We start from the raw sequence: 15,062 nt of genomic DNA, 5'->3' as shown, positions 1-15,062 counted from the left end.
ACACATGCCGCTTCCCCTTCCCTCATGGAGGCTTCACTTTTGTCCTTGGATTCTTTTTGTTCTCTTGATATAAAATCAAGGTAACTCTGGCTGACACGTCTGGCCGCTCTTTGTGCAAGGCAAAACATAGAATCATAGAATATCAGGGTTGGAAGGGACCTCAGGAGGTATCTAATCCAACCCCCTGCTCAAAGCAGGACCAATCCCCAACTAAATCATCCCAGCCAGGGCTTTGTCAAGCTGGGCCTTAAAAACCTCTAAGGAAGCAGATTCCACCACCTCCCTAGGTAACCCATTCCAATGCTTCACCACTCCTCTGAGTGAAAAAGATTTTCCTAATATCCAACCTAAACCTCCCCCACTGCAACTTGAGACCATTGCTCCTTGTTCTGTCATCGGGTACCACTAAGAACAGGCTAGATCCATCCTCTTTGGAACTCCCTTTCAGTTAGTTGAAAGCAGCTATCAAATCCCCTCATATCCTTCTCTTCTGCAGACTAAACAATCCCAGTCCCCTCAGCCTCTCCTCATAAGTCATGTGCTCCAGCCACCTAATCATTTTTGTTGCCAACATACCAGCTGGCACCACCACCAGTGATGTCAACGCTGAAATGGACGTGCCTGGATCACTTGGTGTTTGATCACTTGCGTGAGTGACATTTTGAAAAACCTATAGACTCTCCTAGAGCCAATACGAGGCAATGCATTGACTCGGAAGCTCTGTGTACGTAATCACAAACTTCTTAAATGCTGACTCTCAAAGGTACCGTGTTAGAGACACATGGAAAAGTTAGTGCCAACAGACAAGACGTTCAAAGATAAGGGGTATCTGAAATGCAGCAACAGGAGAAAATGATTTACAGTTGGTTGGTGTTTTGGAGTCCACACCTGGGTGGAATTAGTCTGTCTTCTGGCATCAGCCAAGTTCTTGTGTGGAGAACTTAATAAACATGGCCTCAGTACCCACCACACAGATGGTCCTTTCTTAGCCATGACTTCAGCGAGAAAATCATACAAGCTATAACAGCGGCTCTAAACATGTACCTCAAAGATCTGGGAACACGGCTCTCTATTTCGGACTCCCAGGCTTGTAGAAATGCTCTTGATTTCTATGTCTGAGGTCTGAGAAGTCTCAAACCATCTTGTTTCATAAGCATATTTATTCTGTGCTGTTGCATAGGCTCAGAGGAAGCTCAAGATCTTGTCCATGTCTAGGTAACTTTATATGGCTAGCAGAAAAGTCAGAACTTCTGAAAGAAATTCTGCTGGGATCCAAGTAATCTCCAGAGCCAATATCTCCCATGAATAAAAGTTTCAGGAAATACTACTGATGGAGCTGTTTAGTTCAGCTCTATGGTTCATGCAGTTAAGTAACTGCTAAAGAGTAGCTCCCTGCAGACAGCTGTCTCTTTGATCCTAGCTAGTGGTCCTAGGCACATTACATATTTTAACTCAGCTGCTAGTCTCACTAAAAACTCTACTAGGACTTTGATGTTGGGAAGATTCTACTCAAAGTACCCAAACTCCTTGAAGCTTGGCTGGCTCTTATCCTGGAGGCAGAGCAAATGGCTGTTGAAGGCAATCAAATATCAGTGGCAGCAAAATGTGTAATGATTCTTTATGGTCCAAGCGTCTGCTGCCGGGGGTGGTGGTGCTGAAAATAACACGAATGCGGTGATGTCTTGAGGATCAAATTCTTTGTTGGAGACCTTATTAATTGTGGCATGGCATGATCCTGCAGTTTCACCTAGCTGAAACCTCACGCAGACGATCACAGTTGTAAAGCCTATATGCACCCATGGGTGCTTATTTACATTTTCTTTTGGAAGCATAAAGGTATATTCTGTTAAAAGTCCTGGAAACAGAACAAAATATATTGAAACTCTGCTTATGTTTTGCTAAGGGCTTGTGCACAGGGAGAAACTGGCCCCTTGGGGCAATGTACCTATTATTAGCAGAATAATGTTGCTATAGCTATGCTGTATAACTCCCCTGTGTGCACACTCTATTTCAGAATAATTACTCCACTTCCAATAATTATTCCACTTTATCTATGCAAGTCAGTTTCCCTGTATAGACAAGTCCTAAATGACACTAATTGGACTTCTACAAGTTTTTATTAAACAATGACCCCAATCCTGCAAACACACGTGAGTAACACAGACTCTGTGAGCCATCTCATTGGGTTCAATGGGACCACTTGCTCCTATATATACACTTTTGTAGGATCAGGGTCTACAACTGTATTGCTTCTTTCCATGGAAGGGACATTGTGTATGATACTGATTTAATCGCTAGTGGGTTTAGTTAATGGGTCAATAGTGCTCTGTTGTACCACTCACTGCCAATGCATTGTCTTAATCTGAGTGACTGAGAACAGAATTTGTGTTTGACTATTTTTCAGTTTATTCTACGTTTTAAATATTAGGACATGCTTGTAACTGTGGTTCTGGGTGTGCTGAATCACAGACATGTAGGGCTGGAAGGGAACTCGAGATGTCAAGTCCAACCCCTGAGCTAAGGCAGGGCCAAGTAAACCGAGACCGTCCCTGACAGGTGTTTGTCCAACCTGGTCTTAAAAACCTCCAGTGGGTAGGGGTTCCACAGCCTCCCTTGGAAGCCTGTTCAAGAGTTTAACCATCCTTAGAATTAAAAACCTCTCTTACGATCTAACCTCAGTCTCCCTGGCTGTGGGTTGATCCCATTTCTTCTTGTCCTGCCTTCAGTGAAGCTGGAGAACAACTGATCACCGTCCTCTTTACAGCAGCTCTTTACATGTTTGAAGACCGTTCTCAGGTCCCCCCCTTAGTCGTCTCTTCTCAAGACTAGATGTGCCCCGTTTTTTAACTTTTCCTCACAGGTCAGGATTTCTAAACCTTTTTCCATTTTTGTTGCTCTCCTCTGAACTTTCTCCAATTTCCCCACATCTTAAAGTGCAGTGCCCAGAACTGGGCACAGGACACCTGCCGGTGCTGAGCAGAGCAGGACAACGACCTCCCATTACACACGACTCGCCTGTTAATACATCCCAGAATGATATGGGTCTTTTTCGCAACTCCATCATATTGACTCTCGTTCAGTTTGTGATCCGCCATAATCCCAGATCAGCGGTGCAGTACGACCACCTAGCCAGTTATTCCCCATTTTGTAAACTGTGTACTTGATTTTCCCTTCCTAAGTGTAGTACTTGGCATTGGTCTTTGTTGAATTTCATCTTGCTGGTTTCAGGCCAATTCTCCTCCAGTTTGTCAAGGTGATTTTGAATTCTAATCCTGCCCTCCAAAGTGCTCGCCACCCTCCCAGCTTGGGCTCATCTGTCAGTTTTAGAAGCATGCTCTCCACTCCATTAGCCAAGCCATTTAATGAAGATATCTATTAATACGGGGCCCAGGGCTGACCCCGACAGGACCCCACTAGATGCGCTCTCCAAGCTTGACAGCGAACCACTGATTTAAAAGCCCATCTCAGTCCTGCACCCACCTTGAAGCGCTCTGGGTGAAATGCAGCCTGGTGCAGAATGTCAGCACAAAGCTTATGCACCACTTCAGAGTTCCACTTCTGCACAGGGTTTAAAAAGTGCTTTCCTGTGTGGAGCTTTCCGAATGGCTGCTCGGCATTACCTCTCCGCCTGGGTTACATTCAGTTCTAACGCTACAAAACGAACCCCTCTAACTCCTTCATCCAGGGGTTCAACTGTACCAATTACTTGCAGAAAGCTTTTGCCTTTCCTGCACACTGATTCTGCACATCCTTGTCTGATACAGGACTGGTGGCACGTTTCTAGACTTTGCTCGCTGCAGAATAACTACATTAAAGATTCTATATACATTGATTTCAGTTATAACCATCTGAATCCACAGACTTCACCAATCTGTCCCATAATGTACAAGTGATGATTCTCATCCAGCCACTAGATGCATCACTTGTTCCAGTTTTCACAAAGTGACATACCCGGGGTGCAATAACTGCAGCTATTTTGTCCAGTTGATTTAGCTGAAAGAATGAACAGGAGCCTCCATTAAGTCACTTGGTGTGCGGCAGGCTGGGTTTGGTGTTTTACTTTCCATGTATCAGAAGGGTTATAGCTGAGCGTGACCCTTTGCAAAGTCACAACCCGCTATACAAACCCCGAACGGCCTGAGGAGGGCGGTGCTGCCAGACATGGGGGGTGGATTAAAGAGCTCTGCAGTAAGGCGGCAGTGAGCAGACTAATCAACAGGGCTGGCTTTGAGCAAGGCAACTCTTCTGTGTTCAGTATGTGGCGTCCCTGTGCACAGCTCTGGGGTGGGGTGCAGAGCGAGGAGCTGCCCCTCTCCATAAGGGGTGGGGTGACTTTCAGCCTGTAGATCCTTAAAGCTCTGACAGGGAGCTGTCCGGTGCATTAGATGAGATACTGCGCTCTGGTCACAGGAGAATTAATAAATGGGAGCAGGAGGTTGCACTGGCTCTGGATGTGAATGTAAGTCAACCCCCTGGCAGCAAAACACCTGTCTGTATTTCTTACTGAGGATCTCTGCTCAATGTCTAGCTGGTCTTGGCTGCATTTTACCACCATCAGGGGGCGGCAGAGCCTAAGACAGTATCATTTTCTTGCTGGGCTTTTGTTCGGCAGCTTTCTGCAGTGAGGGCGGCGTTCTGAGCCTGAGAGCAGCGCTGAGGGGGAGACTCGGAGACCGCCCCCCCTCCCCCATGCTCCCCACTCTGGAGTAAAGGAATTAATACTGCGAGAGTCAGTGTAAATGGTGAAGGATTAACTCACTCATCTGTCCATTCCTGGGGTGTTTAAGCACCTCAGCTATAGGGCCTTTGGTTCTGGAAGGTTTAATCCTTTCTACTACTTTTGCAGAATGCAAAATATCTCCGTGGCTGCTTTCGTGCCTTAGCAGCTTTGTGAAAAAATGACCCGAAGTGGGGAGTGTGCAGACAGCTCCTGCAGCCTGTTCGTTTAGCAGGAGACCTGACGGAGTAAATGGCTGCAGCTGTTTCTGGTCTGGGACTAAAAGGACGCTGTCGAGGCAAATTTTGGCTCAGTATTGAACTTTTTTTTCTAAACAAGTTTTCACCCAACCTGAGGCCGACAGAAACGTGCCCTTGACTTTGTTGTTGTTGTTCATTCTTCTGGACATTCTACAAATTCCCCTGAAATACTCGCAGCACAACCACTGTGTCGGAATGTGAGGCTGGACACCCTATTTCCCGAGGTGCACACAAGGCAACGGGGCACAGGAAGAGCGATGAGAAAACGCGTTAAAAAGTCGTCCCGTTTCACAGATCTGTGGTGGTGCTTGGAATGCAGGTCAGGGCTTTGGAGTGTTTAACGCACAGGACCGGATTCACCGCGTGGATGCCCATAATATTCCGCAAGCCCAGAGAGCTACCTGTGCTCCGGCGAGGTTCAAGGCAGCTTTCCAATCCGGGTGGCTCTCCTAAGGCTGCCTTTGGTAAAATTCATGGAAACCAAGGCACACCCTGAGCAGCTGGTGTTCGTACACCCTCTTCCCTAGATCTGGTTGTATCCACCTGGTGTCGCTCACCTTGTACTGTGACTGTAAGCCCTTTGGGGAACGGACCCTCTTTTCAGGATAGCACGTTGGGGCCCGATCCCCAGCTGCGGCCTGTAGGCACCACTGCAAATCACATCATAATGCTGTGTGTGTCTGTCTGTCTTGGTTCTCACACTGGAGCCCATCCCTGTAGTATTTGGCTAGCGTAGTTCATCCCTCTTCTGCAGACAGACTATTCCACTCACTGCTCTTCATTTAACATCTCCAGCACAGCTGTAAAATTCCCAAAGACGTTTGCTCACTCTTGGCGCATTACCCTGGTTTTACTCCCAGTTTAATCTTTTCTGTTCTGTGTGACAGAGGTGCCCCGTCATTAATATTCTCGCCCTCGACAGCGTTCAGCTGCTCATGGGGCTGAGCTGTAATTTCACACGCTCTGCTCTCCTGCCTTTTGCTTTCTTCCCTTCTCTCAATCATGACACGTTGCCTTCGGTTCCTGTAGAGCTCAGCATAATGTTGCCATCACAAAAGTACAGCATGCTCAGGGGGTGACAGATATTGCAACCAGATCCGGTCTTTGGGGACTGTATTGTATTGTATTATGTGAGGTTTATGCATCACTCTGGGCCAGGGATTGTACCAACTCCTCCAGGAACTCAGAACAGTGAGGGGTGACTAAGGTGAATCACTCAGGTTGTAACATCCCTGGGGAGGTTTGTCTAGCCTGGTTCAAACGGGGTTTCCAGAGACCAGCAGACACAGATGGGACTTTTGGATAAATAGCCTGAGTTTAAATGGACTCCCGTGGGTGTGGCCTTTGGTCCAAGGGGGGCCACCACCCCTTGTGGGAGGGTTGGAAAGACTTGGGTCTGCTAGGGCCCCATGAGACTGACAGGTGACCTCCAGTGAGCTTTTCACATGCGCGTAGGAACTCTTATTGTTTTGATGTATTTTCTCTGTAATGCTTTTACCTTAACAATAAAGGCGCTTGCTTAGAAAGAGCTGTGTGGTGACTTGTAACTGCTGGCAGTGCACTGTCTGTAGCCCTCGGCGAGAGAAAGCAGTGCACGGGGACTGGCCTTAGCCAGCCTAGTTTGCTAGGGACATCACAGTGCGAGGCAGGGGGCTGTGTCACCTTACAGGAGAGACATGGGCCTTTGCCCAAGGGAGGTGATGGCTGGGAACCTGAAACCTTATGTGGGTGCCCTTGAGAGACCACAGATGGGAAATACAGGTGCAGTTACCCTGAAACTGTGACTCCGGGATCTGTGTGTGTGTGATCAGATGTATGGTACCCACAAAAGGATTTGATTTTGACTGTGTGCTCATGAACGATTTAAGATGCAGCTCAGAGGCTGACACAACCAGGAGGTGTTGCTGGAGCCCCAATCAATGTGAACCTGGAATTAATGCACTAAGGCTCAGGAAGGATGTAAAGAGTGTGATAGACCCAGGCCAGCTGGGCACAGCAGAGTAGTAGAAGGGGGAGATACTGGCCACTGGAGAAGCAGTTTTCTGTTCCCTGAGTGACCAGAGCAGGGGCTGCTCCAGGCTAATGAGAACACCTGACTCCAATTAACCTGCTAAGAGTCAGGTGAGGCTGTTAAGCACCTGACTCTAATTAAGGCCCCTCTGATGCTATAAAAGGGCTCACTCCAGTCAGGCCAGGGGGAGCCAGAGGAGAGCAAGTGCGTGCGAGGAACTGGGAGCAAGAGGCGTGCAAGAAGCTGAGAGTGAGTAGGCAAACTGCTGGAGGACTAAGGAGTACAAGCATTATCAGACATCAGGAGGCAGGTCTGGTGGTGAGGACAAAGAAGGTGTTGGGAGGAGGCCATGGGGAAGTAGCCCAGGGAGCTGTAGCTGTCATGCAGCTGTACCAGGAGGCACTCTAGACAGCTGCGATCCACAGGGCCCTGGGCTGGAACCCGGAATAGAGGGCAGGCCCAGGTTCCCCCCAAACCTTCCAACTCCTGATCAGACACAGGAGGAGTTGACCTGGACTGTGGCTTCTAGCAGAGGGGAAGGTCTCTGGGCTGTTTCCTGACCCACAGGGTGAATCTGTGAGGCGAGCAAATCCGCCAATAAGTGCAGGACCCACCAAGGTAGAGGAGGAACTTTGTCACAAGAGCTATTGGCTTTATTGAACTGGTCCACTCTTGTTGGATGTCTGCAATGGAAGCTACCTTCCCTCCCCCCAGTACATCTATAGTGGGGTTTGTGGGATTACTCGGTGAAAATATAGAGAGAGCCACAAATCCAGTGGTAAAGTCCCATCCCAGGGCACAGGATTGTCGGTTCCTTAATGGTTCTCACTAAAATTCTCAAGCTCCTGTCCCAGCATGTGATCATTAGGATGGTGTTTTGAGGAAACTAATTTTTGGAGGCTGGGGACTGGCTTGAAAAATCCCTCTTGCCTGGCTGGCACTATGCAGGGTTCATTCATCCCACTCCAAATTTGGATGCTCGTAACTTAACACATGCTGCTTTGTCATCTGCTCATGGAGCGATCGGTTTGCACCGAATCAGGGAATTTACGGAGGGTTTCACTCTTCTAATTCTTTGAGCAGCTTAACGGGCACAAGCAAGACAACATTTCTGCTGTACTGGAGCAGACCGTCTGTCTGCGGGGCTGAGATGGCAGGGGAGATAAGACCAATTTCACGTGCACTCACTCTGACTTTCCTATTAAAATACCTGTTCCTGGATGCAAATTGCAGATTCCTGTATCCATGACTAAGTATCAAGCCTTATTGCATTGTATCTTCTGTGCAAAAACAGCATGTTCCCCAGCATAAGAAACAGGGAGAGGAGAGGAGAGGAGAGGATGCTTGTCTGGATTTGGGGGTTTGGACAGTCTGGAGCCAGACTGAAATTCACAACCCGAATCTGGTCAGAACATTTAGATCATATTTCATGTAGTTTTCTCATCCCTTCCTTGCTCTGGGCTGGAGTTTGCATTAGCAGTATAATTTGGTTTGGAATCTGCCAAGAAGCATTTTCTTACCTGGGTGGTTTGTTTGTTTATATTTTTGTAGTGCTGCTGTCGACCTGGCTGCTTCATCTCATGGCATCACTGAAATAGGTCTCTGAGCAATCTCGCAATGTTTGATACACTCTCAGAAGCAATCAGTTACTAGAAATTGTGTTACTGAGAAGGGGCTGAATGTTTGTTTAAAACAACTCGCTTCATCCGACGCTGGAGTCCTTGATACCAAATTTGTTTTCTTTCACCTCTAGTGATGGGATTCGGTTCATGGATATTCTTAATCAGTAGCTGCCATGCATTGTAGATTGGAAGTTATTTCTGTTCTCTCTCTCCTGTGTTCACCACAACAGAAAACAGATTTGCCTCCCATAGCTGCACTTCTTGTAAAACAAATATTGACATAAATTGAGACACGTTAAAACTGGGATCTTGAATATGGACACTCAGCTCATTTGCCCTTTTCTAACACCACTGAGGCTTTGCATTTCTATAGAACCTTCTGTCTCAGGGCCTCAAGGGTCTTTACAGACATGAATAAATTACTCTGCCTGCAGTGTGCATTATCCCACATTACTGATGGGGAAACTCAAGGTCCAAGAATGTCCTTACAGTAAGGACATTCATCCTAGAGCAGAGGGGCTGCACAAACCCTAAATGCCACTTAAATCCAACTTACGCTCTCAGACTAGGGTCTGGTCCACACTAAGAAGCGGGGTCGAACTAGGGTACGCAGATTCAGCTACGTGAATAGCATAGCTGAATTCGAAGTACCCTAGTTCGAACTACTCACCCGTCCAGACGCCGCGGAATCGAAGTCCGCGGCTCCAAGGTCGACTCCGCCACCGCCTTTTGCAGTGGTGGAGTACCGGAGTTCGAACTATCGCTTCCGGAGTTCGAACTATCGCGTCCAGATTAGACGCGATAGTTCGAACTCCGAGAAGTCGAACTCACCGCGTCGACCCGGCTCCTAAGTGTAGACTAGCCCTAGGACTTAAATGGTGCACAGGCCAGGTGCTGACACACTGCACGGGGTGAACATCACTTGTGGTGAATGTTCTTCCAGGTTCAGCTAAAATCCAGTGTATCTGCTCTGAAGCACAGAATCAACTACACACAAAACATTAGGGCTGGGAGATGATGCATAAGAACATATCAGACCCACAGCCACACTGAGGGGATTTCAACAGGAGACAGCAGTAAAATGTGTCTGTGTATCAGGAGCCAGTGGTGCGGGAGATGTTTTATACTGTGTATTTCACCATGTGTCTTGTCATTGTTTTCCTGGAGTCACGTCTGTGCACTTCAGGTCTTGCACCTTAGGACACTGATCTGTAATCTGGTGGAAATCTCTCTGCCACTCATCAGTGGTGAGGCCAGTTGCATGTTTTTGCATCATTAAATTCTTATTAATTAACGGCCAAGTACTTAGTGCAGATCTCTCTGCTTTATATTTGACCACAGTTTTATGATGTAGTTAGACTTTCTTTGCAGCATGAACATTCATTTTTCACTTTCAATCCCCAAATGTGACTGCGTGGTTAAGAAAGAGCATCATCAAACCAAACCCTGGTGTTGTTCTCTAGGCGCTCAGCTGTAGCACATCCACTGTCCAGCACCAAAACCAAATGTTATAATGGAGACAATGCAAGCCTACAGCAGAGACATAACAGAAAAGCTTGTATAAATTAATACACAGGCAAGGAAGAAACCTGGTAGAAGTTTCCATCCACTGTATGTGGATATGAGTTAAATATCCATTTAAAATTCCTGCAGGATTTTATGTGGTGTATGTGTGAGAGAACAGGAATCAGTTCAAGAAGAGATGATTGGTGCTACACCACAGAGAGCAGAAAGAGTGGAATAAAACCCAGTAAGAACGAACAAGGTTTTGCTTTTCTTCTAACTTGATCCAACACTTTGACTCTCTACAAAAACAAACACCAACCAATCCTATGTGATTCTGAATTCTTGAGTGAAAACATCAGCAGATTTAAACACTTAATGGAGGGGAAGGGGAAAACATTGCTTTCTTTAAAAATAAATAGTACCCTCTTACTGGGTTTGCTGTTTTCTAAGTTAACACCTTCCTGGGTCATAAGTTCCAGGGAACTTCACAACACTGCATTGTGAGGGAAAGTGGTATTTTCCATCCATGCATTAGTCCTCTAATAAACTTCAGTGCTTCTCAGCACTCAGATCATATTCTTTTCTAATATTTCTCATAATGCTTCATTTTTAAGTCTGTTCACTCCAGGGCTGGGTGCAGCATGCTGATAACCAAAACTCAAATCTTTATAAAAGGGGGGAAATGAAATATTAGTGATTTAGAGTGAGGTTGGGAAGCAGAAGAAATGACCAAACCAGAAAACCTGCACAACAGCACGAAGAGTCTGAAATCGTGTATAAAACACACGGTCACTACAGGTTAGACTTGCAATTGTTACTGTAATATCTGTGTGTATAAGTCAGGTAAATACAGACACAAATGCAACTAATTAGTCATTACCTGGGCAATTACTGCATGTTCAGTCATACTATACAGACCGATCACACAATTCCATGTCTATGTTACATACACAATTGCCTGTCTGAGCTATCTGAAAATCAGCCCCTGCACATGCACAATGGCTGACTACCAGGCACGTAGCAAAAAACCTCTCTTGTACCATAGGTGAGGTCAGAGTTGAGCCCTACAGGTCCTGTGGTTCCCTGTGAAGAATTCTCCTTGGACATTCATGGTAACCTCAGCCTTGTAAACTCAAAGCGGTTTCTTTACACTGGAAAAAAAAGACAGAGTGAGTCAGCATGTGAAAGCGAGCATGCCAGGCCGGTTTTTCCAAGTGATCAAAGCAGATAGCAAATAGCGACGTCAGCAATAAAGCCGGCTACTGTAAATCAATCCCAGAGACAGCCGGACACAGTTGGAAGAAATTGGGAACAAAGTGGCTGAGCTAATCATCAGATGTGAAAGTGATGATGATGAGGGAGTTTGGCTGCCTGGGTTCTTTGCTTTCGGAAGGGCCATACTGTCTCTGTGCTCCTGCGTGAGGAAGCTCCCCAGCTCCAGGGCTGTGATACCTCACTTGTGGGGTGTTATCTTTGGTCCCTTGTTCCTGCTTCATCTTGGGGTGACCCTTGCTACTTCCTGACCCGGTTCTAAGCATGACTGCAGCCAGGTTCCTGGCAGCAATGTTTGGCTCCCCCTTAGCCCTGGACGCTCTAAGTTAGGTACCTGCCTAACCCTTTGTCTCTCCCCCGGGAACAAACGTTCCTTTTCTACATCTCTGAGAACATGTCACAGTCAGTAGCCCAAGAACAGTCCAGGTCCTTAAATAAAGCAACAGTTTACACCAAGCGGAGAGAGAATCAAGTTAAACCACCCAGGCCTGTATCTGGGAGCGCACACAACCTCTAAGTAGGCCTTAGCCTTAGGTTCACCATGGAGTGAAGTGGGACTGCTTGGGACTAGTGCTGCAGCTGTGTGAATCAGCACATCCCCATTGACCTCAACAGAGTCATGCCAACGTGCGCTGCTGAGGCGAGACACTTACACCCAGCCCTGGGGTTCTGACTCTTTCAGGGTGTCAGAGTTGTCGTTGTCTTCACCTCCTCACCTGTGCTGCTAGGGTGAAATCCACCTGCCCTGCAGACGGCGAGCTCCAGGCCTGCATGCCACTTACAGCTAAAACCCCACGGAAAACCTCTAAATAGGAAGAATGTTCAGAAGTCCTTTCGGCAGCTCTAGTTCATTTCACTCTGTCTATTAAATGCAGCCATTTCCCACGGCAATGCCCAGTAATGGGTGCACATCCGTGCATAGACTGAACTACTTCTTCGCTATGCACGACGGGCCTCTGGTGGCACATGACCAGGATTCATCACTGAATTTGGTCCACTGGTTGGATCATTCACTTCTCTGGGCTGGGCCTGGTACTGACGGGGAGTGCGACATGGCTGCTGATCCGTGCTCCCCATAGATTGAACTGAGAACATTGATTCTTATGTCTGCTGTATGACTACGAAGGACGTGGTATTGGGCCCGATCCTTGAGGGTGTTGGGGCAAAGCTACCCTGTTTCTGACCTGCCCCCACACAGGTGGCCTCCTGCATGTAGGAGAATCTTCAGCGCTGCTACAGTGTTCCGACGCCAGCGTCGCCCCCAGTCATCGGTGTGCGGGGAAGGAGGAGCAAGGCTGTGATTCCCCTACGCCCCGCTGTCAAAACACTGAGGACTGGCCCTAAGAGAGCCATCTTGACATGTCCCCTTCCTGCACTGTGCTGAGCACTGGGCCATTGTGACAAAATGGATAAAACTGTGTATAAGTCTTAGGCTCTGCAAAAGTCCCCTGCATGTTGTTAGCGCCCCATTAGCATTCCGCCTTGATCTGCCTTGTTTTTATTAAATGCCTTTGAAATTTTGAACCAAAGGGATTGTTGACAGCTGCTGTAGATTCTCATTCCCACTGGCTCATTAGGGGCTTGATTGGGATCTCAGAGGGGTGTGTGTGTGTGTGATGTTTATGTTGTAAAACTGGCATGCTGTTTGCACGTCTACACAATAACTTGCCTTACTTGATACATGGCCGTGTGCATCCTTCGGCTGCGGCTGAGATCTGTGCAAAAGGAGGCCACCTCTTTTCCTCTCTTGGAAAATTCTCCATTGACATTTATGGTGATTGCTTTGGCCTTATTAAATTGGAGAGGCTCCTTTCAAATGCAAACAAAGAGCTGCCCAGGCAGGTTTTCCAAGCCATCAAGGCAAACAAAACCAGCAGCGATGTCAGCAATAAAACCGTGCAGTATAAATCAATCCAAGAGGCAGCTGGACGCTGCAAGAGCAGGAATATAGTGGCAGAGCTAATTATGAGATTGGGATGATGAATGAAGGCATCTTATTGGCTGTAATGTGGGTGTAGCAAGGGCTATAGGGCTTTATTCTGACCTTCTATATTCTTACGGCCTTGTATAATAGTGTCCATGTTTGTACCTTTCATGTTAACATCTCTGGGCCAGACCCTCAGCTCACTTCAATGGAGCTCTGCCTGTTTCCATCAAATGGGGAGCTGACCCATTGAGTTCACTACAATTATGCCTATCTGTGCCCGTTAAGGATCTGGCTCTTGGGTTCCAGGTCTGTCAGCGCTGTGATGTACGGAGCTGATACATTCTGGCCCCCACGACCAGACTTCCAAAGCAGAATGCGCTCCGCCCTCTGAGACATTGCACAGGTTAATACTTGTTGCAGTGTTTGCACACACATGCACAGTCATTGGCTTTACAAGAGATGCAACGGGAGAATGCACCTCCCCATACATCAGAAATCAACGGAGCCCTAGGAGATTAAAATGTTTGTTGTTTTCTCTTCTATGTGAAGAACCTGGTTCAAATAGCTACTGTAAACTGATGCTCTGGGCATATGCCTTAAAAATTGAGTTTACATCCATGCTTGTTCTCCAGAAACAGAGCTGGGGCAATGAGTATGAAGACGCTTGATAACTGACTCATGGGGACTCTACCTTCTTCAATGCCTGCTTAGTAGTAATGTTCTTCTTTGACTTCCACAGCTTCACGTAAAGACCTTACAACCTGTCCTACAGCCAGCAAGCAACCCTGGTGGACAGGAGTCCCTTCCAGTGCCGTGTGGTTTGCAAGTCCTCAGCACTCCTGACCTCAGAGCACTACGCGTGGGAGCGTGAGAACGCTGCTTGGTGGTGGTGGTGACCCTTATCCTGCAGCTTGGTTTGAACAACCGGTTGTTCAAGAAAGTGCTCAATTTTTCAATGTCTTCAGTTATGTTGGGAGACAGGAAAAAATTCCTCCCCCCACGGAATTCTTATACCCAAGGGGTTAGCTCAAGTTTCATCATTCGTTTTATTTTCCTCATTCTTACGTAGGTTTTGACTATATAAGGGCTCCCTGCTTCACCTCAGCTACCCAAGAACAGAGAAAGCAAAAAGGCTCTGGACAGGTACTAGGCATCAGCCAAAGGAGCCAGAACGGATCTAGGTAATTATAACACCTACGACGCTACCTTACCAGCTCCGCTGCTCATCGTGTGATGGGAATGAGTTTGAAACGAGCGAGTGATAATGCAGTCGTTACATTTCTAATCCGCGAACGACGTGGATGCTCAGTTCAGTGCTGGGTTTCTTAAATCTGTGACTTTTCTATCATTCACATTGCTTATTTCCATTGATTATTTTGTCACTTATGAAAATTGAAAAGAATAAAATAGCATGTCAAGCTCGAGCTACTGCTATTTCTAGCATGGCTCTCGGTAGGGATCCTTGGAACAAACCTGCACTTCTTGAATAAAGGCTGTAGAAAGTAATTAATAATTAGAACATTGATTAAGGACTCGTCTCCATGAAAGGCACCTTGGCTGCCTTCTCTGAGAGGTGTCTAAAATGCTTTGGTGGTGCAATAAATGGTGATATGCTGTTCTTGGGCCAAACCCTGATGTCCTCACTCAGCTTTTACTCATCCCTTACGGAAGTGAAACTCCCATGGGCTCCAGTGAGAGTTTTGGCGGAGAAAGGACTGAGTGGCGTGCCAGGATTTGGCCCACGGGC

This window comes from Mauremys mutica, chromosome 13 (genome assembly GCF_020497125.1).
Source record: "Mauremys mutica isolate MM-2020 ecotype Southern chromosome 13, ASM2049712v1, whole genome shotgun sequence".
In the NCBI taxonomy this organism is placed as follows: Eukaryota; Metazoa; Chordata; order Testudines; family Geoemydidae; genus Mauremys; species Mauremys mutica.
Note: the sequence above shows the minus strand (reverse complement) of the source record.